Source organism: Episyrphus balteatus, chromosome 4, assembly GCF_945859705.1.
Source record: "Episyrphus balteatus chromosome 4, idEpiBalt1.1, whole genome shotgun sequence".
Lineage (NCBI taxonomy): Eukaryota > Metazoa > Arthropoda > Insecta > Diptera > Syrphidae > Episyrphus > Episyrphus balteatus.
In genome coordinates this window covers 72554867-72580555 of record NC_079137.1, presented here as the reverse complement: position 1 = coordinate 72580555, position 25689 = coordinate 72554867, and the positions used below count along the sequence as shown (strand labels likewise).

Below are 25689 nucleotides of genomic sequence, written 5' to 3'. Positions count from 1 at the left end.
TGGCACTTTCAATTAGCAATTTATTTAATGCGTGCATTTTTAAATAATTGTTAATTAAGTTTCGTTGAGGCGAAGCGAGGCGTGGGTAATCAAAAAAAATTAAATAAAAAAAAAAAAACAAAAATAAAATCAACAGACTGGCGAAAGAATAGATTGTGTGAAGTGAATCAGTTTTAGTTGATGAAGTGTTTATTGGAAATGTACGTGCAACATCGTTCGTCTGGTCTGGCTGCTCTGCTCTCTCTGGAGTGTATAAATTAATTCTGAGGTCAAATAATATAATTATGCATATTTTTTATTTTTCATCACTTATTTTTTTTTTTTTTTTGTTATTTTTTTTATGTAGATGATTCTTGGAAATCAAAATTTATTGCTCACTTAATAATAATAAATAATTTAGTTAAAATTAAAGTAGGTAATGGTAATAAATTTTATTTAATATTGGTTTTGATATTTGAAAAATAGACAAGAGCAAATTAGAGGTTTATATTACGTAAGACTGACTTGTATGGAAAGTTATTAAAATATCTTTTGAGTGTAAAGGTAAACTTTATTACTGAAGTGCATTCAAAATGGTGCAATCTAAATTTATTACATTCAATTTTTATAAAATAACTTTCTTGTTAATTTTAAATAACTTGAATAAAACCTTTAAAAAAAAAAAAACTAATCAAAATTTGAAAACTATTTAAAAAAAAAAAAAATGTTGTGGAGAACTCTTCTTCTATGTAAAATATGAAAACATTTATAAGCCAATTCACAAAAGGGTATGGAGAACATTTTTCAATCGACTTTAATGGTTTACTTCTGTCATTGAACAGTTTTCTTCATTTTTAAATGAGATAGGCACTCGTAGGTGATTCAACCGATTTTAACGAAATTTTTTAAACAGTAAAATAAAAAATAAAAACAAATTGGAAACACACATTTTTTAATGAAAAAGAATTTTTTTCAAAAATCTCTTTTTTTGAAACGGATCAGGCCTGAACAAGTGCGGAAAATATATACTATGAAACTGTTAAACGGTAGGTAAGATCAATTGAAAGTAGATTCATATTACAAAAATAAAATGTAAGACTTATGGGAAAAGCAGTTTTAATGGTTAAAACAGGTATAATTATAATGTTAAAGCTTCTTATCAAAAAAATTATGGAACAGTTTTTTTAAGTAAAATTTCTTAAAAAAAAATTTAAAAAAAGAATTTTTTATATAATTTAAAAAAAAAATCCGTTATGATATTATGATATTGACCAAAAAACAAAAATTGCATACTATTTGTTTTTTTTTTTCTCTTGTATAAAAAATTGAAAACTGTTTAAAAAAAAAATGATTTTTTTTTTAATTTTTCCAACAAAAAACTTGTTTGCCATTTTTTAGGAAAATATCAATCAACAATTAAAAACGAAATTTCGAAAAAATCATCGAATTGTTTTCCAAAAATTGATTTTTCAAAAAATAAATAGGTACTTATGTATAGGTAAATTTGATTTTTTTTTTTTTGATATTCCAAAAATTTGAATATTACTTTTACTTCAATGCTTCTGTATAAATCTCCTGAATCAATGATAAATGATTTATCCAGAAGATTTTATAAAATTTGTAGACTATTTTAAAAAAGAGGTTGTCTGTAAAGCCGGTTTACGGACGATGATTTTACGTGATAACGTCGTAAGAAAACAGGTTGTGTGCTTTTAAAATGAGTCAATTGAAGCGTTTATTTATTTCAAACAATCATAATTTACAAGAAAAAGCTAAACAAAAAGTACCTTTTTTCTTTTCTCATTAGGTATATTAATTTTTTTTATTTTAAAAGCTTACAAAAAAAATTATACCATTAAAAAAGCCAAATATTTCTTCTAATGCGCAAAAAGTATTAAAATAATTTATTAAAAACAATCATTTCTTATAAAAAAAAATGAAAAAATCCATCACCCAAAAATTCATTTTATTGATATAACAATCTTTAATAAATTTTATACCACCTGAAAGCTTATAGCTTCAGCTCAAAATATATACATATATCGATCATGTCTATTAGGCATCTACAAAAAGAGCTAGAATTTTTTTAACTCGATCAATTTTCATCAAAAAAGCAAAAAAAAACATATAATTTTATGTTCTCACGCTATTGAATCAATTTTTTTTTTAGACAACCTATAAAAAAAAATTATATCATGTAAAAGCTTATAATTTCCCCTTTCATATGACGTTTCAATCTTATTTCTGCGATGCTTAGAAAAAAAAGTTAGAATTTTTTAAAGCCAACCATGTCGAAATTCCAAACTGAGATTACGGTACTTCCCACACTGGGGGCTGTTCATGATCAACAGATCTCCACAGGTGGTTTGAGGTATTTTGCAAGTTTTTTAATTTATGTAACATTGTGTAGCTTGTAGTGAATGTACAGTTATGTGTGATATACCAAATGATAGGTAACATTATCAGGATAAAGTTAAATAAAATTTGTATTTGCTTTAGATCAAAAGATAGAACCTGTTGAATAATAAAACTTTATTTTACCGTTATCTCAAAATTGTGCCGGCAAAATTGATTGAAATTTTGCACAGATATAGTCCTGTCTATTATCTATCTACAATATAAATACAAAAAATTCATATTTCAAAACGCAGAGACTTAAAAAAAAATCCGTATTAGACCCCTTACTTTTTTTTTATTATCTTTCGAATGACGTTTTTCAAATTGTCAAAAAAAAAAAAAAATTCCCCTACCTATAACCACTACTTTGTCAAAGGTCTACCTTATTTTTTAGTTTTAGAAAACCATTAATAGCTTGGTTTTGAAATTTTTTAGAATTTTTTCAATATAGAATTTAATGTCTAACTTAATGATTTTGGAATGCTGAACAGGAATCTGAAATTTTTCCAGTAAAATGTTTCTATTCGAAATGATTACCAAAAAAGAGCATTTGTTTGTGTTTTTGGCTATATTAAAACGAAGAGACGATTACTTAGAATTATAATATTGTATACAATTCTTTGTTTGACTTATGATTTCCGCTAAAAAATCAATTCTAGTAGTTCTGATTTTTGCCACAAATGCTTATAAATATGACACAATGAACATTTTAAGTTGTTAGACAGAAGTGTCAAACTCAACATTGTCAAAAAATAGCCGAATTTTCAAATATTTGGTTAATTTTGGAATATAATCTCAGCCGAAATCATTTCGAATACATTGTCATCAATTTCGTCAAAATCAAAAAAAAAATTTCAACACATACCTACTATTTTTTAGGACTAAAGTTTTTGAAAATGTATTCGTAAGTAACCAAAAACATGAAGCGAATATTTTAATTTTGAACTTTGGAAATTAAATTTACTAGGAAATCACCAAATAGGTAACTTTTAAAAGTAAATTCATTAAAATCCGTTAAGTCGTTGGTGGAAAATAAAATTACTTAATGAGATATTATATTTTTTGGTTTTGTACAAATGAAAAGGATCGTTATCATCTTCCTTCACATGAATGATGTTTTATCTCAAAGATGTATTTGATTTTATTATTCAAGATTTCCTTTGGTAAATTTTTCTTTGCTTCACTTTATCTCATCAATTTTTCACAGGACCATGAAATGAAAAAAAAAAGATAAAAATGCAACCTAAACAAACTGACCCTATTGAACTGATGCATCGTTGTCGTCGTCGTCTTCGTTGTCGACTACGCCCACGCCACATTGGCTAAGGCAATCCTCTTTCAACCATCAACTTTCTGTTGTTATTTTACCTCCACTCTGTTATTTCCGACGTTATACAAAAAGAAAACTAAAGAACTTCGTCCCTCACTCATGTCTGCAAAGTCTTTAGCAAAGTAGTACTCCAACAATAGACTCATTCAATGAAAAGAAATTGTACCACCTCGAGATATACTTTAGCACCCAACTATACTCGACTCGTACCAAACTCTGTGTGGTTGTGTTTTTTATACAAAAAGATACAATCAGCATCTCTCTGCCGCCAAAAATGTTGTTAAACATGTTTGGCCAGTTGTTCTTCAATACGAAACATAAAAAATGAAAAAAAAAAAAAAAAAAATAAACTCCACTTTAAGGTTGAAAATTTTCACCAAACAGAAAGTATCTCAAAAAAAATACCTATACCATAACTACTTCACTCGCTACATATAGCTGCTAACTGCTTCTAGTGCATTTGGCATTTATGAGGTAGGAGTTTTGTCAGAGTTCTTATTATACCTAACCTACCTCCTATAACTTCAACAATTTGCCATTAAAAGTGCAGATAAAAATGGAACAGTTAATGTGTATGTGTGTGTGTGTACACCTCTTTGCACCCTACTCTTTCACTATTTACTCACACTTAAGATGATTCAATTTGATAGTTCTAGTGCATGGTTTAGCTATATAATGATGACGACGATCGACCGACCGACAGCCTCAGGCTAAATTCCATGCAAATCTTTATCTAAACTATAAAACATTTAGCTTCAAAGCCAATGGGGCTATGAGTTGGTTAGGTTATGTTCTTAGAATTTCACTTAGCAATCAGGTGCTATTTATGGAAGGTTAAGAGTATTCTTTCTTTTTGACTTTTAAGTGATGCTGTAGGGAGAAAACGATGCACATTGAGTCTTGAGGGAATTAATTTTATAAATAAAATCTTTTCTTAGAATATTTACATTTTTAATTTTCTAGGCAAGTTTTTTTGGAATTAATTTTTTTTTTAGAGAGTTTTGTAAAAGTTTTACTAATTCGATTGGGATGGCTTTGAGTTTTAAAAATCACTCATAGGACTTTTAGTCGAGAGAGTTTTTTAGCTCATAAGGTGAGAGGTTAAAATTGGTCTCAAATAAGAAACTTCTCAAAGGGAGTATAAGTGAGCAAATTGCTGCATTATAATATTTATAGTATCTTTTTTGTTTGGTAATTATGTCTTTAATACTAGCAAGTAGTCGGAAACTCTACAAAAATTATTACGAGTATATTTTAATTTTTATGTGAAGTGAGACCCAGTTTTTAATTTAAAAAAATATTTTTGAATGCCATAGAATTTTATCAAACGACTTAACCCATTTCAACGAAAAATTTTTACAAGAATTTTAAGGCAAAAATTATGGATTTTTAAAAAACATTTCAAAAACTGGTTTTGAAAAATTATTTTTTTTGGATACGCGTTAATTATTTTTTTCAAAATTTAGTTTTTAAGTGATTAATGTTATCTTAACCCTCTGTAGGCACACCTCTTTTTTGTGACGTGATAGGCACACGGGTGCGAATTTGGTTTATACTTTTTCATGTCGCTAGAACTTTTTTCGGTCCCAATATTTTATAGAGAATCAAGTATGAAATTGATGTAGAATATTCCGAGGAATTCGAATATTGTATTCAGAATTCCGAAAAAAAATATTTTCACCCTTATAAAGAGACTTTTTTTTGACCACTTTTTTGAAAAATCGTAATTTTTTTATTTTTGTCCTGCCAAATTCGCACCCGTGTGCCGACAGAGGGTTAAAAATAGCACACTGTTTTTTTTTTTGAAAAATGTTAAATTTTTTTTAAATAAATAACAACTCTAACGATTTTCATTTTTTTTTTTCAAAAAATTCTTTTTATTCAAAATCAAAGTCATTAAAATCATTAAAAATAGTGTTTAAGTACTTATAAAAATGAAAAAAAAACTGATTTTGAATTTTTTTAAATTACTTTTCAAGGTAATCTTGAAGACGTGGCAGGTTTTACAAAAATGGATCCCAAAAGCAATTATGCAGATTTTTTTTTCAAAAAATTCTTTTTTTATTCAAAATCATTAAAATCATTAAAAATTGTGTTTAAGTACTTATAAAAATGAAAAAAAAAACTGATTTTAAATTTTTTTAAATTACTTTTCAAGGTAATATTGAAGACGTGGCAGGTTTTACAAAAATGGATCCCAAAAGCAATTATGCAGATTTATTCGAAATTATTTCAGAATTCCAAATTTGTAAATTTCAAAATTGTACCTGATCCCTTTTTTGAGTTACAGGCATTATATATTATATACCTACACATTTGACTTAGAATGGAAAAAAAAAATTTAAACAAAAAACAAAAGCACATTATAATGTCCTACATATTTTTGGAAACCTAAATTGTACTCCATAAATTTGATGTTTAATTAAAGTTAATTGAGCAAATAGTTTAATAGAAATTTAATTTTTAAGTCATCATTTAGAAAAAAAATATTTTTTTTTCTTCAAGTTTTTTTTATTCAAATTTGTTAAATAAATGGTACCTACAATTTTTTTTACACACTTCAATCTTTTCATTGATTTTAAGTTAAAAATAAAAAAAGCATGTTTATAAGTATCTTAGTTTTTGAGACTCAAGGAAAGAATTTTTTGAATTCTTTGAATTTTTTTTTTTAGCTTTTTCTTAATTTTTTTTTTTTTCAAATAAAAAAAAACATTAGCCTCAAATTAAATGGAAAAAAGGTCACGCTACTTTTGAAATTTCTTACTTTTACTTTTTTGAAGTTCCTTATAAAAAATAAAATTCATAAGTTTTGTTTACAAAAGCATAAAAGTTGATTTTATTATAAGAAACAGTCCTGCTTTATCTTAAATTTAGTGTGTCAATAAACAATAAAAAATAAATTTGAAAAAGTCAGCTCGATTTATTATATTGCCAGAGATAAAATTTTAAAATAAGTCGGTCACTGTGGTGTATGTGTAATATTTTTCTTAAAGTACGAACTTTATTGTTACTGTTATTTTTCCATTACGACAGCGTTATAAAGAAGTGGAGCTGTCAAATACCATTTTTTTCTTAAAATTTTAAAAGGCTTTCCTGAAAATTGTCGAATTACGTCTTGTGCCACTTTAGAACTAGTCCCTTACATAACACCAATTTTTATAGATTAAAAAACAACTCTTGAGATTCTATTTTACCTGAAGTTAACATTAATTTGCTGTATTTTTTCAATGCAACTATGCATTTTATTGACTAATTTAATATTCAATTTATTTAATCAATTTTGCTTACATTTCAAATACAAATTATCATACCAAAGTTCATTCAAACACTTGATAACTGACCTCAGCAATTTATATATTTTTTTTTTTTATAAATGTTATGTTTTGTGTTAAAATTTGCTTAAAATTGTATTTTTAAAACCTTAGGTTTTTTGTCGTTTTGTTAACAACATTCCTAAAACATGTCAAAAATAAATTAACACGATTTTTAAACGCCACCCTGGTATCTTATTACAAACTCAAATTTCACTTGCCTCAACAAAAAAAATACAAAAATGCAAAAACCTATTCCCTTAACCCATTCGTGTAGTAGATTTGAAATCCAAAGTTACACAATTATTCATGCAACATAACAAATTTAAAAACAAAAAAAAAGTGCATACATTTTAAAAATAACTTCAAACTGGCAAAAAAGAAAAAAAACAAAAAATACAAATAAAAGACTGCAATTTTGTTCGCTTATGCACCAGACAAATGTTTTCAATGCAATTCTTGGCTCACTTTCAATTTCTAAATTTACATTTGGCTATAAATAAAATTTGTGTTCTTTTATTTCATTTCGCATTATAAATGAAGTTTCATTTCAAAGATTTGCAATGAGGTATAAATTTGAAAAACGAAAAACTAAAAGTATTAAAAAGTCATTAAACTTACCGAAAACAAAAAATTTCCGCCTAAAAAGTTTGATCTTCTATCTGAAATAAGAAATAAATAAAATTTTAAATTAAATAAATGAGGTACACAAATTTTAATTTAAATATATTTTATCTTGATTTATATTTTAATTTAAAGAAAAAAAAAATGCATTATAAAAGGATTTAATGATTTAATGTTTCTTTTGACAGAGGATATTGGTCAAAAATTATGAAATATGCAAGAACAATTAAATTTATTCGCTAAGTTTTACTTCCGTTTCCGAAAATCAGAAATAACACAGAAAACCCTTTCTGAATATAAAAATCAGTTGTACAAGAATTTTTTGAATTGAAATGTGAAGAAGGAAGAAATTTTCAGACGATAACGTAATTTGATTTCTTGCTAACTTGCATTTTTGTTTGGTTATTTTATTATTTTTTTTTGGAGAATTTTCGAGCTCACACAAAAACCATCATCGACTTTGTATAGTCGCTGGCGATTATGTAGGAGTGTCCGCATGAGAGAATGTGTCTAGCATATTTAATTTTTTTTTTTATTTTAATTTTTTTTTGTTGTTCTCCTCAGACGAGAACGAGACTTTTGACTGTTGATTTTTATTCTTTTGTTTTGTTTTTGAGGAAGGTCAAGTGTTTGCTGAAAATTTATTTATTCGATCTGAAGGCCATTGTATATGATTTTTGAATGCGTCATTTCAGCAAAATAAACGAGTATTTAAAAAGGAGAATAAATATTTATTTTTTGATTTTAATTTTTTTTTTTTTAATTACGAAAAAGATTATGAAGGAAAAATGGGAATCTTTCTTGTATTGCCAGAGGAAATAATACATTTTTTAACGATTTTCTTCTTAGATGGGTTGGAAATTTCACGCCCTTAAAAAATAAAATGATGGATTGGAGGTAAGGCAAAATAAATCATCAATCATGCGAAACCAAGTGTGTCTTACAGATCGATAGTTTTTTTCTTCTGGTGTGTTTCTTAAAGTTTTTTTCTTTGACTTCATTTTCATTCATGAGAAGAGAATGAATATTGAATTTACAAATGGAAGTGAAAGACAAGTATTGAGAGAAGGTATGCAACATCAAACTCATATTGTAATTTGTAGAAAAATTATCTGATATTAACTTTTTATTAAATTTGCTCGTGATTCAACCCATTTTTTTTTAAATATGAGAAATAAGAACGGCTTTAACTTCAAGACTTCAAAATATTAGAGAAAGAAACAAAAATAAATGATGTATACAGTACAGGGTATCCCTCAAGAAATTCTAAATCAAAAGTTAATTTTCGGTTTGTTCTCTCTTAAAAACGGTTTTAATGTTTTTCGGTGTGGTTTTCTTGAAATAACTCTAGTTTTTCTTACAACTTTTTCCTCTTACGAGAATTTTTTATCAAATAGGATTTAAATAACTTTACAGCGATCATTTTATACTTTTTTTTTTACTTTGAAATGCATTTGAGTAATATTTCAAATTAAAATTGCAAGATTTTATTTCAAAATTAAGAATAGGAACATATTTCAATTTTTAAACAAAAAACTAAAAAAAAGTTATATTTTTTAATAATAATTAATTTTGTAAGGTTTTTTTTTTGTCTTTTATATTTTTGAGATTTTCAAAAATAACTACAGCTTTAATTTTGTTTTTAGTTTTTCTTTTTGAAAAGAAGCATTCTTATTTTCCAAAAATAAAAAAAATTGATTTCTCATAATAAGAAAAAAAATACTCAAAAATCAATAAATTAATTAATTAATTAATAATTAAAAAAATAATTAATAATTAAAAAAAGAAGAATTAGGTATGAGAAGTTAAGAGATAAAAATACGTGAATGATTTTTCACAAAACCTACAAGACCTACGCATCAAACGGAAAAAGAAAATTTTGAATTGCTACATAAAGTTTAAAAATCGTTTTCTTGGAAGTTTTTTTTTTTTAATTTAAACTGTCAAAAACGCTTCTGCCTAAAATTTTTCGTTAAAATACGTTATGGAGTTTACGACAAAGTCAAAAATTAAGAAAATGGTTTCGTTAATAACGGTACAAAAAGAGGTTGATAAATTTGATGATAATTTGCATTTAGCTGTAAAATATAGTCAACAAAATAAAAAAATAAGATTTATTTTTATAATTTTTTTTTTTAAATTTTGTGTAGGTATTTGAGCTAACAATTTTCTAGATCATGAAACTTTTTAAGTAACTTTATTATTTTTGCATTTAAAAAATGTGAAAACATTAACAAAATCCAAACATTTTTGTAATTACACGTTAGGATTTCCTCAGTTCTGAAAGTTTAAAAGTTTTGGTTTTTTTTTTGACTTTCCAATCTAAGGAAAAAATTTATTAGACTTTAATTTTCTCCACTCAAACTCATCCCACAAATTGGATTCTGAAAACTATCGAAAATCGTATGAAAAATTACATTAATGATGTAAAAGCATCATTCTGAGAGATGAAAAAAAGTTTTTTTTATCCATCACTCCTCATTAATGAAAGTAAACGCATTTTTACAAATAATTTTTCTTAGTTGAAATTTACGGTCTCATACATTTTTTGTATTTGTATTAGGTATTTAAGATTTTCTAAAAAAAAAAAGTACGCATACGCCATAGTGACCTGTTTTATATTTAAATTTGAAACTAATTCTATACAGGGTGTCCCACAGTCACCGCCCCAAATAAAAACCATGGATTCCTGAGGTCATTTTAAGTCGAAAAATGTATGAGGTAATTTTCTCGTTTTCGTCCCGTTTTCGAGTTATGACGGTTTTAATGATTTTTGCTCTTCTTTTCTTTAACTGGCTTTATCTTTTAAAAAATACGTCTGATTTGAAAGATTTTTTTTACAACCAATCAAGAATTTGTTTCAGTTTAAGTTTGTTTCAGAACTTTATTTTCTGCGTACAACCGTTTCTCCGCAATTTTGCATCAAACCCAATTTTCTTCGTTTTTTAAGTTGTTTTTTTTTTCACTTTCATATAATTTTATTCAAAAAAAACACGTATATGAGTACTAGCCGACCTGCCCGTTGCATAGCGCTTCGCTGCTATGGTTATGAGTGCAATCAAATAGTGTTTTATGTATTATAGTGTTTTATGTATATAGTTGAATGTTGGTTAGATTGTTTGTATGTTTGTTTGATTGTTTCTTTGGTTGTTTGTTGTTGGTTTGATTGTTGGTTTGATTGCTTATTTGATTGTTTGTTTGATTGTTTGTTTGTTTGTTTGATTGTTTGTTTGAATGTTTGTTTGATTGTTTGTTTGATTGTTTGTTTGATTGTTTGTTTGATTGTTTGTTTGATTGTTTGTTTGATTGTTTGTTTGATTATTTGTTTGATTGTTTGTTTGATTGTTTGTTTGATTGTTTGATTGTTTGTTGTTAGTGTTATGTTGTTTGGTTGTATAATGATTTAATTGTTTGACTGTCTCTTGTTTTTTATCTGTCGATTGTTAATTGTTATTTATTGTTTGATGTTTATTGTTGGGTGTTTATTGTTAGATGTTTGTTGTTTTGTTATTAAGTTGTTTGGTTGGTTATTGGGGTGTTTGGTTGTTTGTTGGTCCTTGTTTGTTGTTTGATGCTTGTTTCCTCTTTTTGTTGTTGTTGTACACATGAATACATTTAATCATTTAAAATACTACTTCTTGGGCACGCTATTGGTATAAGGGTGGGGTTAAAGTTTTAATGAAGTTAACAGTAAAGAGGGTTTGAGTTTGGTTATATGGAAAGTTTATTATAACTTAAACAATATTATGTGTTATGGTAATCAAGTATTAAGTTTTAAATATACAAAATTGTATTATAGGTACATCTCCTGTTTTAATTATTTCTCATGCTTTCTATAATTAAAATAACAAAATTATCATAAGTTCTCAAAAGCATTAAAAAAGCAATATAATTTTTAAAAGATTTATTAAAAAAAAATTGCGTTTTTTACAAAAAAAAAATTAAATTATTTAATAAAAGGAAAGAAAATATTTGCTAAATACGCTTGAAAATATTCATATTTTCATATAAAATTGCAATTTCTAATACATATTCTTTTTTGCTAAAAATTCATCTAGTGTTAAGTGCGTTGCACTTTGTTGCATGAAAAAAAGTAATATTGGCAACACTTGTAACATAAAATAAGTGCCTTCTGGTATGTATGTCAGTAGTATTTTTAGCATTTCCTTTTCTATAATAGATAGTAAATATTCCAAAGTATTTTCTGTGAAAGATGTATAGTCGTAAAGACAACATTAAAAAAAATATTAAAATCAGATAGGATACCTATGACTGGTGCATTGGGCGAAATTGAAAGCTTTGGCAGCTAAAAAAAGTGAAAAAATAAGGTATCCGTTAAAGTTGCCAAAAATATAAATGACTCGTGGAAGAACTAATGAAAATATTATTCTACGTGTGTTATTATTATTACAAATAGATTGCCAACAAAAGAAACAATTTTGTTACCAACAAAATTTGATAGGGCAGTCTTACACTCATGTGGAAGCAAGAAAGTTTTTTGTTTGATGTTTTTCAAAACGTATTATCTTCTTTTCAGTGTTTTTTTATTAATTTTGAGAGTTTCTAAAAAAAAAAAAACTTATAGAATAAAGACTATGGGCCATATTCATTGACGCTGTCTTAGTTATTACTAAGAAAGACTGCAGTTTATCCTATTTAAATAACATTGGGTAAACCGTAGTCTAAGATAAACCGGGGTCTTAAAACGACTTTTAATATGCCCCTTTACTTTAATTAAAAGAAGTTTTTTATTGGTTTTAACACAGTCAAACACTGAAAGGGCAGGCGGCCTTGCCTCACTTCCCCTAATAAGCTTTCATTAATCGGATTTATAATGATCAAAAATTAATTTCCTAATTTATAGTTAATTGTTTTTTAAGATTCATCCATTGCTTTGAATTACGCATAAGTATAATACAATTATTTTTCATGAAGCTTGTAATTGACGCACATTTGATTTATCAAGTTTGCGGAAAAAAATGCAATCATAACAGTTAAAAGTGTAATATTTAGTCGGTTTTTGGAATTTAATACTTTCTTGCTTTAGTTTTTCAAAATTTTCAAGGTTTTTATCTATTTTTTTAATTTTATAGGTACATCATATTGCATTTCTATTGATATAAAAATCCAGCAATTATTAAGGAAACTGTGAGCAATAATGTGCAGGTGGTTTACAATATTTCAACTTTTTCATAGATTTACCTATGAAATTTTAAATTTTATGATATTTGAAAAATTAATTTGAAGCTCGTAGACATTGCAATAATTTTTATAAGTGGAGTAACTAAAGCAAATTAATAGGGAACCCGGCCGAACAGATTTGATTTTTTTTAAAACGTCGGCAATCAAAAATACTTTTAAGTCTACAGTTTATAAATTGCCGATGTTGCCGTACTGTTTTTTTTTTTTAAATTAATTTTTTTTAACATAAACATTTTTTTTTGCTTAAATTTCAAAAAATAAATGATACCAAAAGATTCTCTAGGTAATTTAAGGAAAAAAAAAGTATGTGGTAGTAAAAGACAATCTTCAACTTTCTCACAAACTGACTTCAAACGCAAACAAAATATTTTGAACACAACGGCAGCACCTACAATATTTGCATACACGTTTTTAAAAAGCCAGAATTTCATTTCCATTTGTAAAAATTTAAATTCACTATAATCAAGAGTTTTTGAAAGATTGGTCCTCAATTGGAAAAAAAGTTACTACTAATTTTTAAATGGTTTTTTTTTCAAACTTTTTCGTAGTAAAATTCAAATTTATTTTGAAAAAGTGTTTGGCCATTATTATAATCAGATGAATTATGGAGAGGAAAAGGTAATTTTTATTACAGATTTGAAAACAAAAAAAAATTAAAAATTACTTCAATTTCATTGGATTTTTTGATAAAAACTGATTTTTTGCATTGAAATAATTGATTTTTTCAAAGACTTTGGCAAATAAGAATTTTAAACTTTTGCTATTTAACTTTCAACAATAAGTGCTATTGAATGAAGTAAAAATAGCTTTATACATATTTAAATGTTGAACTTAAAAAAAAAATAAGTTAATTTTTTTTTAACTTCAATTGAATTCGAAAATGAAATACTTTTTAATTTTTTTCATAAACTGTAATACATATTGATATTTCCTTTTTTAATCTTTATAAATGTGGCCAACAAATTTGAAAAATAAATGCAATTTATATTACGAAAATGTTTTAAACCTAATACCTTAGATTTTTCTTAGAATTACGCATAAGTATTAGTAGAGTAACTAAAGCAAATTATTAGGGAACCCGGCCGAACAGCTCTGATTTTGACGATTGAATTTCGAAGCAAAAAAGGTAAAATATATCACACTTTTGAAAAAAAAATGAAAAATTACTTCAATTTCAATGGTTTTTTTTTTATTAAAACTGAATTTTTGCATTGAAATAATTAATTTTCTCAGAGACTGTGGTAAATAGGAACTTTAAATTTTTGCTATTTAACTTTCAACAGTAAGGGTTATTAAATGAATAAAAAATAATTTTATGTTTAGATGTTGAACTTTAAAAAAAAAAAATAAGTTACATTTTTTTCAAAACTTTTATTAAAAAAAGTTCTTCTACAATAAAATACTTTTTAATTTTTTTCATAAACCGTAATACATATTGACATTTCCTTTTATAATTTAAAATCATAATAAATGCGTCCAAAAAAATTTGAAAATAAATGCATTTTATATTACGACCAAGTTTAAAAAACGACATGTTAAAATTTTTTCAATAATTTTTTTGTTTCAAAAATCTGAGTTCAATTACCATTCTTTCAAAAGCCGTTCATTCAATTAACTTAATTTTAATTTTACATATATTACTAAGCTTCTAGCTTTTAAAAAATGTATATTTGAATATTGTAGGTGTTGCCGTTGTGTTCAAATATTTTTTTTTGTATTTGAAGTCAATTAATAAGAAAATTGCATCTATTGCTTGAACTATGTCCCTCACTCCCATATATTTTTTTTCCTTGAATTTCCTAGACAATCTTTTGGCATCAGTTAATTTATGAAATTTAAGAAAAATTTTTGAAAAAAATTTGTTTTTGTTCACAAAAATCTTCAATTTAATTTAAAAAATCAAAACGGCAACACCGGCAATTTTTAATCTATAGACTTTAAAGTATTTCTAATTACCGACGTTTGAAAAAAATATCATCAAAATCTAAGCTGTTCGGCCGGGTTCCCTAATATTGCCAATTTTTGAGCTTTAGTTACTCCACTATATAATTCAATTATTTTTCATGAAGCTTTTATTTGACGTAGAATAATGTTTGATATGTCAACTAAAGTGCTTATTGTTTTAAAAAATTAATTAAATTTATCAAGTTTGCGGAAAAAATATAATCATAACAGTTAAGTGCAATATTTAGTCTGTTTTTGGAATTTAAGACTTTCTCGCTTGAGTTTTTTTAAGAATATTCAAGGTTTATATTTTTTTTTTTAATTTTATATATCATATTGCCGTTCTATTAAAAATCCAGAAATTATTAAAGAAACTGTGAGGAATGATGTGCTTTTCAATAGATTTACTTAATTTCTGATTTTGTGATATTTCAAAAATTATTTTTAAACTCGTAAACATTGTAAAGCAATAATTTTTATTATAATATATTAATGAATATTTTGAGTACTATTTTTAATGATAATACAAATAATGTGCTTCTTAAAAATCAATTTTCGAAATTTTAATATGACACCCTTTCATTTTGTTCTTCCTGCCTTAAATATAAATTGGGTAAAATTTGGTCCAGTTTAAACACGTTCTAGGGGTCGCTACCACAATTCAAAGTTTTAAAAAATACACCAAATTTTGTTTTTTTTTTCAGAAAATTTTAAAATTTGTAATCAGAATTAAGTACTTTATATTAAATCTTTAACTGTTTTGAAAGAAATTTTGATAAAAATACAGCGGAATAAAAATGAAGTTTAATTTTTAATATTTTTGAATTTGACATTTTTTTTTTTGTGTTAATCTGTAGAATAACTAACTGAGTGATCTTTCTTAATTGAAAAATTCAATGATTTTATCTGATCGTTTATGAGCCTTATATCTTTATTCGACAGACAGTTAACTGACTGTTTATTAGAAGATTGAAAAATCGGGTTTTAAGCGTACTTTTTATTGTAACAAAAAAAAATTTTTGTTGAAATTGATTTTTTTTTTTTACTTAAATCTTTTGTGAATGGTAGCGACCCCTAAATTTTAATATTAAAATCGGAAAAAATACCATATACTATGCTTATATAGTAGAAAATTATGCAGGGGTGGCCCATTAAAAAATCGAAAAAAAAGATTTTTTCGACCATATAAGAAGCACCCTAATGTATGTATATGTAGGTGGTCAAAAAAAGAGAGAGAAAATATTAGTATAAAACACTGGAAAACATTGTATTTTACGAATAAAACATTCAAAAATTATGGTAATTTTCAGTATTATTATTTGATCAAAATGTATGTATGTGAGCTTTAAATATCATTATTTATTAGAGACCCCATTTATTGTGATTTAAAAACAAATACCGAAGTAATAAGAGGATTTCTGAAATCAACATCAGAGTTTTTAGAATATGAAATTTTTCCAACCAACTGCCTTGAATTTTGCTTAGAATTGTGTATAAGCACATTTCAATTATTTTTCAAGACGCTTATAATTGACGTACAATAATGTTTGATATGTCAAATTAAGCATACGTGTGTGTAAAAAAATAATAAATTAGATTTATAATTAACGCATAAGAAGAGTAATCAAAGCGGTTTATTGCTTTATTTTTTTTAAGAATTTCAAAAATTTTATTTTTTTAATTTTATATGTGATATTACCTTTCCATTGATACCTCAATCAGATAAATCAAGCAAGTATCAAAAAAACTGTGACAAATCATGTGTAGGTAGATTGTAATATTTTAAATTTTCTTATTAAAAAAAAAAAAAACAAAAAAATATTATTATTTAATTTTTTTTTACAACTTTTTTGTTCAAAAATTAATAAAATAATAGCACCATGTTATAGCTTGTTACTTAAGCTAGAAATTGAGACTTAATTTATATCTGTAAGTTTTGTAGAAAAAAAGTTATAATTTTTTAAAGTCAATCAAATTTTACAAAAAAAGCAAAAAAAAAACACTTTTTTTTTATTCTTTTATCAATATATCGATTTTTTAATATGAAAAGCTTAGAAAAAAATTATACCATTAAAAAGCTTATAAAATTTCCCAAAGAATGAAACCATATTAAAATTTTAAGAATGCGAAAAAAGTATAAAAATAATTTATTGAAAACAATCATTTTCATCAAAAAAAGCAAAAAAAACCTATAAATTTATCTTCACACGTCATTTATTCAATTTTTTTTAATGGCAACCTATAAAAAATTTTATACCATCTAAAAGCTTATTGTCTTAGCTTAAAATATATATATATATCAGGTCTATGAGACATCTACAAAAAGAGCTAGAATTTTTTGAACTCAATGTATTTTCATCAAAAAAAGCAAAAAAAACATTTATTTTTTTCTTCTCATTCTATTAAATCAATTTTTTTCAATGGCAACCTATAAAAATTTTTATATCACGTTAAAGCTTATTGTTTCACCTTTCACATGACGGTTCAATCTTATTTCCAAGTTGCCTACAAGAAAAGTTAGAATTTTTTAAAGTCAACCATGTGGAATTTCCAGACTGAGATTACGGTACTTCCTACACTGGTGACTGTTCATGATCAACAGATCTCCACTGGTGTTTTGAGTGTTTTCGCAAGTTTCTTGATTTAACATTGTGTAGCTTGTAGTTAGTCTACCGTTATGTGTGATATACCAAATGAAAGGTAATTGTATCAGGATGCTCATAAAAGTTTAATAAAATTTCTATCTGCTCTAGATCAATAGTTATAACCTGTTGAATTCTCACACTTTAATTTACCGTTATCTCAAAATTGTGTTTACGAAATTGATTGAAATTTTGTACACATATAGTCCTAACAACAATCTATCAACCCTGTAAATTTCATATATTTATGCGTTAAACAAAAAAAGATAAAAATAAAAAACGGTTAAAAACGGGAAAAAATGACCAAAAAACTTGGCTCCAAAAAACTTCTTCATCTCGATTTTGATGGAAAATTTCATTTTAGAGTTCCAATTTTTTGCACATACACTCATACATACTCCACCTATACACCCTATAAGTTTCAGATTTTTTGAGCACTCGGAAATATTTCTAAAAATAAAAACCCACCCAATTTTAAGACGCAAAAAATAGGTGTTTTTCAAAACTCTCTATCTCAAAAACTACTCACTTTAAAAAAAAATCCCAACACACGTCTCGAATATTTTTCCACCACCTATCCATTGGTGTACTCAGATTTTCCCAGAAAAATTCCCCTCTCTCGTAATCACCCCTTTCTCAACTTGCCCCAATTTGATAAGCTTTTCAAAACCTAACGATTTCTTACCGATTTAGATTTTTAAAAATTTTTTACCAAAAGTCCATTAACATAAAAAATGATTATCTATCTATTGCAAAAAAAATCAACTCTCTACGACAACGCATTTAGATTTTAGATAATTTTTTCATTTTGCCATTTTGCCCCGTTTTACCCTATTAAATGTGCGATTTGAGTAAAAACCTTTCTTAGTGCAAACCGCTTCACCTACACCTATCATATACCATTGAGTTTGGAGTTTTTTATTTTTTTCCCATATAGAGCCAGTGATTATGTGAATGGTAAAAAAAAAAAAATCAACGCATTTATAATATAGTACTAGCCGACCTGCCCGTTGCATAGCGCTTCGCTGCTATGAGGTTATGAGTGCAATCAAATAGTGTTTTATGTATCATAGTGTTTTATGTATATAGTTGAATGTTGGTTAGATTGTTTGTATGTTTGTTTGATTGTTTCTTTGGTTGTTTGTTGTTGGTTTGATTGTTGGTTTGATTGCTTATTTGATTGTTTGTTTGATTGTTTGTTTGTTTGTTTGATTGTTTGTTTGAATGTTTGTTTGATTGTTTGTTTGATTGTTTGTTTGATTGTTTGTTTGATTGTTTGTTTGATTGTTTGTTTGATTGTTTGTTTGATTATTTGTTTGATTGTTTGTTTGATTGTTTGTTTGATTGTTTGATTGTTTGTTGTTAGTGTTATGTTGTTTGGTTGTATAATGATTTAATTGTTTGATTGTCTCTTGTTTTTTATTTGTCGATTGTTAATTGTTATTTATTGTTTGATGTTTATTGTTGGGTGTTTATTGTTAGGTGTTTGTTGTTTTGTTATTAAGTTGTTTGGTTGGTTATTGGGGTGTTTGGTTGTTTGTTGGTCCTTGTTTGTTGTTTGATGCTTGTTGCCTCTTTTTGTTGTTGTTGTACACATGAATACATTTAATAATTTAAAATACTACTTCTTGGGCACGCTATTGGTATAAGGGTGGGGTTAAAGTTTTAATGAAGTTAACAGTAAAGAGGGTTTGAGTTTGGTTATATGGAAAGTTTATTATAACTTAAATAATATTATGTGTTATGGTAATCAAGTATTAAGTTTTAAATATACAAAATTGTATTATAGGTACATCTCCTGTTTTAATTATTTCTCATGCTTTCTATAATTAAAATAACAAAATTATCATAAGTTCTCAAAAGCATTAAAAAAGCAATATAATTTTTAAAAGATTTATTAAAAAAAAATTGCGTTTTTTACAAAAAAAAAATTAAATTATTTAATAAAAGGAAAGAAAATATTTGCTAAATACGCTTGAAAATATTCATATTTTCATATAAAATTGCAATTTCTAATACATATTCTTTTTTGTTAAAAATTCATCTAGTGTTAAGTGCGTTGCACTTTGTTGCATGAAAAAAAGTAATATTGGCAACACTTGTAACATAAAATAAGTGCCTTCTGGTATGTATGTCAGTAGTATTTTTAGCATTTCCTTTTCTATAATAGATAGTAAATATTCAAAAGTATTTTCTGTGAAAGATGTATAGTCGTAAAGACAACATTAAAAAAAATATTAAAATCAGATAGGATACCTATGACTGGTGCATTGGGCGAAATTGAAAGCTTTGGTAGCTAAAAAAAGTGAAAAAATAAGGTATCCGTTAAAGTTGCCAAAAATATAAATGACTCGTGGAAGAACTAATGAAAATATTATTCTACGTGTGTTATTATTATTACAAATAGATTGCCAACAAAAGAAACAATTTTGTTACCAACAAAATTTGATAGGGCAGTCTTACACTCATGTGGAAGCAAGAAAGTTTTTTGTTTGATGTTTTTCAAAACGTATTATCTTCTTTTCAGTGTTTTTTTTATTAATTTTGAGAGTTTCTAAAAAAAAAAAAAAACTTATAGAATAAAGACTATGGGCCATATTCATTGACGCTGTCTTAGTTATTACTAAGAAAGACTGCAGTTTATCCTATTTAAATAACATTGGGTAAACCGTAGTCTAAGATAAACCGGGGTCTTAAAACGACTTTTAATATGCCCCTTTACTTTAATTAAAAGAAGTTTTTTATTGGTTTTAACACAGTCAAACACTGAAAGGGCAGGCGGCCTTGCCTCACTTCCCCTAATAAGCTTTCATTAATCGGATTTATAATGATCAAAAATTAATTTCCTAATTTATAGTTAATTGTTTTTTAAGATTCATCCATTGCTTTGAATTACGCATAAGTATGATACAATTATTTTTCATGAAGCTTGTAATTGACGCACATTTGATTTATCAAGTTTGCGGAAAAAATGCAATCATAACAGTTAAAAGTGTAATATTTAGTCGGTTTTTGGAATTTAATACTTTCTTGCTTTAGTTTTTCAAAATTTTCAAGGTTTTTATCTATTTTTTTAATTTTATAGGTACATCATATTGCATTTCTATTGATATAAAAATCCAGCAATTATTAAGGAAACTGTGAGCAATAATGTGCAGGTGGTTTACAATATTTCAACTTTTTCATAGATTTACCTATGAAATTTTAAATTTTATGATATTTGAAAAATTAATTTGAAGCTCGTAGACATTGCAATAATTTTTATAAGTGGAGTAACTAAAGCAAATTAATAGGGAACCCGGCCGAACAGATTTGATTTTTTTTAAAACGTCGGCAATCAAAAATACTTTTAAGTCTACAGTTTATAAATTGCCGATGTTGCCGTACTGTTTTTTTTTTTTTAAATTAATTTTTTTTAACAAAAACATTTTTTTTTGCTTAAATTTCAAAAAATAAATGATACCAAAAGATTCTCTAGGTAATTTAAGGAAAAAAAAGTATGTGGTAGTAAAAGACAATCTTCAACTTTCTCACAAACTGACTTCAAACGCAAACAAAATATTTTGAACACAACGGCAGCACCTACAATATTTGCATACACGTTTTTAAAAAGCCAGAATTTCATTTCCATCTGTAAAAATTTAAATTCACTATAATCAAGAGTTTTTGAAAGATTGGTCCTCAATTGGAAAAAAAGTTACTACTAATTTTTAAATGGTTTTTTTTTCAAACTTTTTCGTAGTAAAATTCAAATTTATTTTGAAAAAGTGTTTGGCCATTATTATAATCAGATGAATTATGGAGAGGAAAAGGTAATTTTTATTACAGATTTGAAAACAAAAAAAAATTAAAAATTACTTCAATTTCATTGGATTTTTTGATAAAAACTGATTTTTTGCATTGAAATAATTGATTTTTTCAAAGACTTTGGCAAATAAGAATTTTAAACTTTTGCTATTTAACTTTCAACAATAAGTGCTATTGAATGAAGTAAAAATAGCTTTATACATATTTAAATGTTGAACTTAAAAAAAAAATAAGTTAATTTTTTTTTAACTTCAATTGAATTCGAAAATGAAATACTTTTTAATTTTTTTCATAAACTGTAATACATATTGATATTTCCTTTTTTAATCTTTATAAATGTGGCCAACAAATTTGAAAAATAAATGCAATTTATATTACGAAAATGTTTTAAACCTAATACCTTAGATTTTTCTTAGAATTACGCATAAGTATTAGTAGAGTAACTAAAGCAAATTATTAGGGAACCCGGCCGAACAGCTCTGATTTTGACGATTGAATTTCGAAGCAAAAAAGGTAAAATATATCACACTTTTGAAAAAAAATGAAAAATTACTTCAATTTCAATGGTTTTTTTTTTATTAAAACTGAATTTTTGCATTGAAATAATTAATTTTCTCAGAGACTGTGGTAAATAGGAACTTTAAATTTTTACTATTTAACTTTCAACAGTAAGGGTTATTAAATGAATAAAAAATAATTTTATGTTTAGATGTTGAACTTTAAAAAAAAAAAATAAGTTACATTTTTTTCAAAACTTTTATTAAAAAAAGTTCTTCTACAATAAAATACTTTTTAATTTTTTTCATAAACCGTAATACATATTGACATTTCCTTTTATAATTTAAAATCATAATAAATGCGTCCAAAAAAATTTGAAAATAAATGCATTTTATATTACGACCAAGTTTAAAAAACGACATGTTAAAATTTTTTCAATAATTTTTTTGTTTCAAAAATCTGAGTTCAATTACCATTCTTTCAAAAGCCGTTCATTCAATTAACTTAATTTTAATTTTACATATATTACTAAGCTTCTAGCTTTTAAAAAATGTATATTTGAATATTGTAGGTGTTGCCGTTGTGTTCAAATATTTTTTTTTGTATTTGAAGTCAATTAATAAGAAAATTGCATCTATTGCTTGAACTATGTCCCTCACTCCCATATATTTTTTTTCCTTGAATTTCCTAGACAATCTTTTGGCATCAGTTAATTTATGAAATTTAAGAAAAATTTTTGAAAAAAATTTGTTTTTGTTCACAAAAATCTTCAATTAAATTTAAAAAATCAAAACGGCAACACCGGCAATTTTTAATCTATAGACTTTAAAGTATTTCTAATTACCGACGTTTGAAAAAAATATCATCAAAATCTAAGCTGTTCGGCCGGGTTCCCTAATATTGCCAATTTTTGAGCTTTAGTTACTCCACTATATAATTCAATTATTTTTCATGAAGCTTTTATTTGACGTAGAATAATGTTTGATATGTCAACTAAAGTGCTTATTGTTTTAAAAAATTAATTAAATTTATCAAGTTTGCGGAAAAAATATAATCATAACAGTTAAGTGCAATATTTAGTCTGTTTTTGGAATTTAAGACTTTCTCGCTTGAGTTTTTTTTAAGAATATTCAAGGTTTATATTTTTTTTTTTTAATTTTATATATCATATTGCCGTTCTATTAAAAATCCAGAAATTATTAAAGAAACTGTGAGGAATGATGTGCTTTTCCATAGATTTACCTAATTTCTGATTTTGTGATATTTCAAAAATTATTTTTAAACTCGTAAACATTGTAAAGCAATAATTTTTATTATAATATATTAATGAATATTTTGAGTACTATTTTTAATGATAATACAAATAATAATGTGCTTCTTAAAAATCAATTTTCGAAATTTTAATGGGACACCCTTTCATTTTGTTCTTCCTGCCTTAAATATAAATTGGGTAAAATTTGGTCCAGTTTAAACACGTTCTAGGGGTCGCTACCAAAATTCAAAGTTTTAAAAAATACACCAAATTTTGTTTTTTTTTTCTCAGAAAATTTTAAAATTTGTAATCAGAATTAAGTACTTTATAAATCTTTAACTGTTTTGAAAGAAATTTTGATAAAAATACAGCGGAATAAAAATGAAGTTTAATTTTGAATATTTTTGAATTTGACATTTTTTTTTTTGTGTTAATCTGTAGAATAACTAACTGAGTGATCTTTCTTAATTGAAAAATTCAATGATTTTATCTGATCGTTTATGAGCCTTATATCTTTATTCGACAGACAGTTAACTGACTGTTTATTAGAAGATTGAAAAATCGGGTTTTAAGCGTACTTTTTATTGTAACAAAAAAAAATTTTTGTTGAAATTGATTTTTTTTTTTTTACTTAAATCTTTAGTGAATGGTAGCGACCCCTAAATTTTAATATTAAAATCGGAAAAAATACCATATACTATGCTTATATAGTAGAAAATTATGCAAGGGTGGCCCATTAAAAAATCGAAAAAAAAGATTTTTTCGACCATATAAGAAGCACCCTAATGTATATGTAGGTGGTCAAAAAAAGAGAGAGAAAATATTAGTATAAAACACTGGAAAACATTGTATTTTACGAATAAAACATTCAAAAATTATGGTAATTTTCAGTATTATTATTTGATCAAAATGTATGTATGTGAGCTTTAAATATCATTATTTATTAGAGACCCCATTTATTGTGATTTAAAAACAAATACCGAAGTAATAAGAGGATTTCTGAAATCAACATCAGAGTTTTTAGAATATGAAATTTTTCCAACCAAATGCCTTGAATTTTGCTTAGAATTGTGTATAAGCACATTTCAATTATTTTTCAAGACGCTTATAATTGACGTACAATAATGTTTGATATGTCAAATTAAGCATACGTGTGTGTAAAAAAATAATAAATTAGATTTATAATTAACGCATAAGAAGAGTAATCAAAGCGGTTTATTGCTTTATTTTTTTTAAGAATTTCAAAAATTTTATTTTTTTAATTTTATATGTGATATTACCTTTCCATTGATACCTCAATCAGATAAATCAAGCAAGTATCAAAAAAACTGTGACAAATCATGTGTAGGTAGATTGTAATATTTTAAATTTTCTTATTAAAAAAAAAAAAAAACAAAAAAATATTATTATTTAATTTTTTTTTACAACTTTTTTGTTCAAAAATTAATAAAATAATAGCACCATGTTATAGCTTGTTACTTAAGCTAGAAATTGAGACTTAATTTATATCTGTAAGTTTTGTAGAAAAAAAGTAATAATTTTTTAAAGTCAATCAAATTTTACAAAAAAAGCCAAAAAAAACACTTTTTTTCTTTTCTTTTATCAATATATCGATTTTTTAATATGAAAAGCTTAGAAAAAAATTATACCATTAAAAAGCTTATAAAATTTCCTAAAGAATAAAGCCATATTAAAATTTTAAGAATGATCAAAAAGTATAAAAATAATTTATTGAAAACAATCATTTTCATCAAAAAAAGCAAAAAAAACCTATAAATTAATCTTCACACGTCATTTATTCAATTTTTTTTTATGACAACCTATAAAAAATTTTATACCATCTAAAAGCTTATTGTCTTAGCTTAAAATCTATATATATATCCGGTCTATGTGACATCTACAAAAAGAGCTAGAATTTTTTGAACTCAATGTATTTTCATCAAAAAAAGCAAAAAAAACATTTATTTTTTTCTTCTCATGCTATTAAATCAATTTTTTTCAATGGCAACGTATAAAAATTTTTATATCACGTTAAAGCTTATTGTTTCACCTTTCACATGACGGTTCAATCTTATTTCCAAGTTGCCTACAAGAAAAGTTAGAATTTTTTAAAGTCAACCATGTGGAATTTCCAGACTGAGATTACGGTACTTCCTACACTGGTGACTGTTCATGATCAACAGATCTCCACTGGTGTTTTGAGTGTTTTCGCAAGTTTCTTGATTTAACATTGTGTAGCTTGTAGTTAGTCTACCGTTATGTGTGATATACCAAATGAAAGGTAATTGTATCAGGATGCTCATAAAAGTTTAATAAAATTTCTATCTGCTCTAGATCAATAGTTATAACCTGTTGAATTCTCACACTTTAATTTACCGTTATCTCAAAATTGTGTTTACGAAATTGATTGAAATTTTGTACACATATAGTCCTAACAACAATCTATCAACCCTGTAAATTTCATATATTTATGAGTTAAACAAAAAAAGATACAAATAAAAAACGGTTAAAAACGGGAAAAAATGACCAAAAAACTTGGTCCAAAAAAACTTCTTCGTTCCGATTTAGATGGAAAATTTCATTCAACGGTTCCAATTTTTTGCACATACACTCATACATACTCCACCTATACACCCTATAAGTTTCAGATTTTTTGAGCACTCGGAAATATTTCTAAAAATAAAAACCCACCCAATTTTAACA

The 25689-nt window shown here is 25.5% G+C and overlaps 1 protein-coding gene across 17 annotated transcripts in view; it reads right to left on the bottom strand.

The window, feature by feature from the left end:
• LOC129920270 (endothelial zinc finger protein induced by tumor necrosis factor alpha) overlaps positions 1-25689 on the bottom strand; it is a 92631-nt gene that overhangs the window by 32664 nt on the left and 34278 nt on the right. For all 17 annotated transcript variants that reach the window (XM_056001588.1, XM_056001589.1, XM_056001583.1 and 14 more), the window contains exon 2: positions 7639-7679. The gene's annotated coding sequence lies outside the window, so the exon portion shown is untranslated. The remainder of the gene's footprint in view (positions 1-7638; positions 7680-25689) is intronic.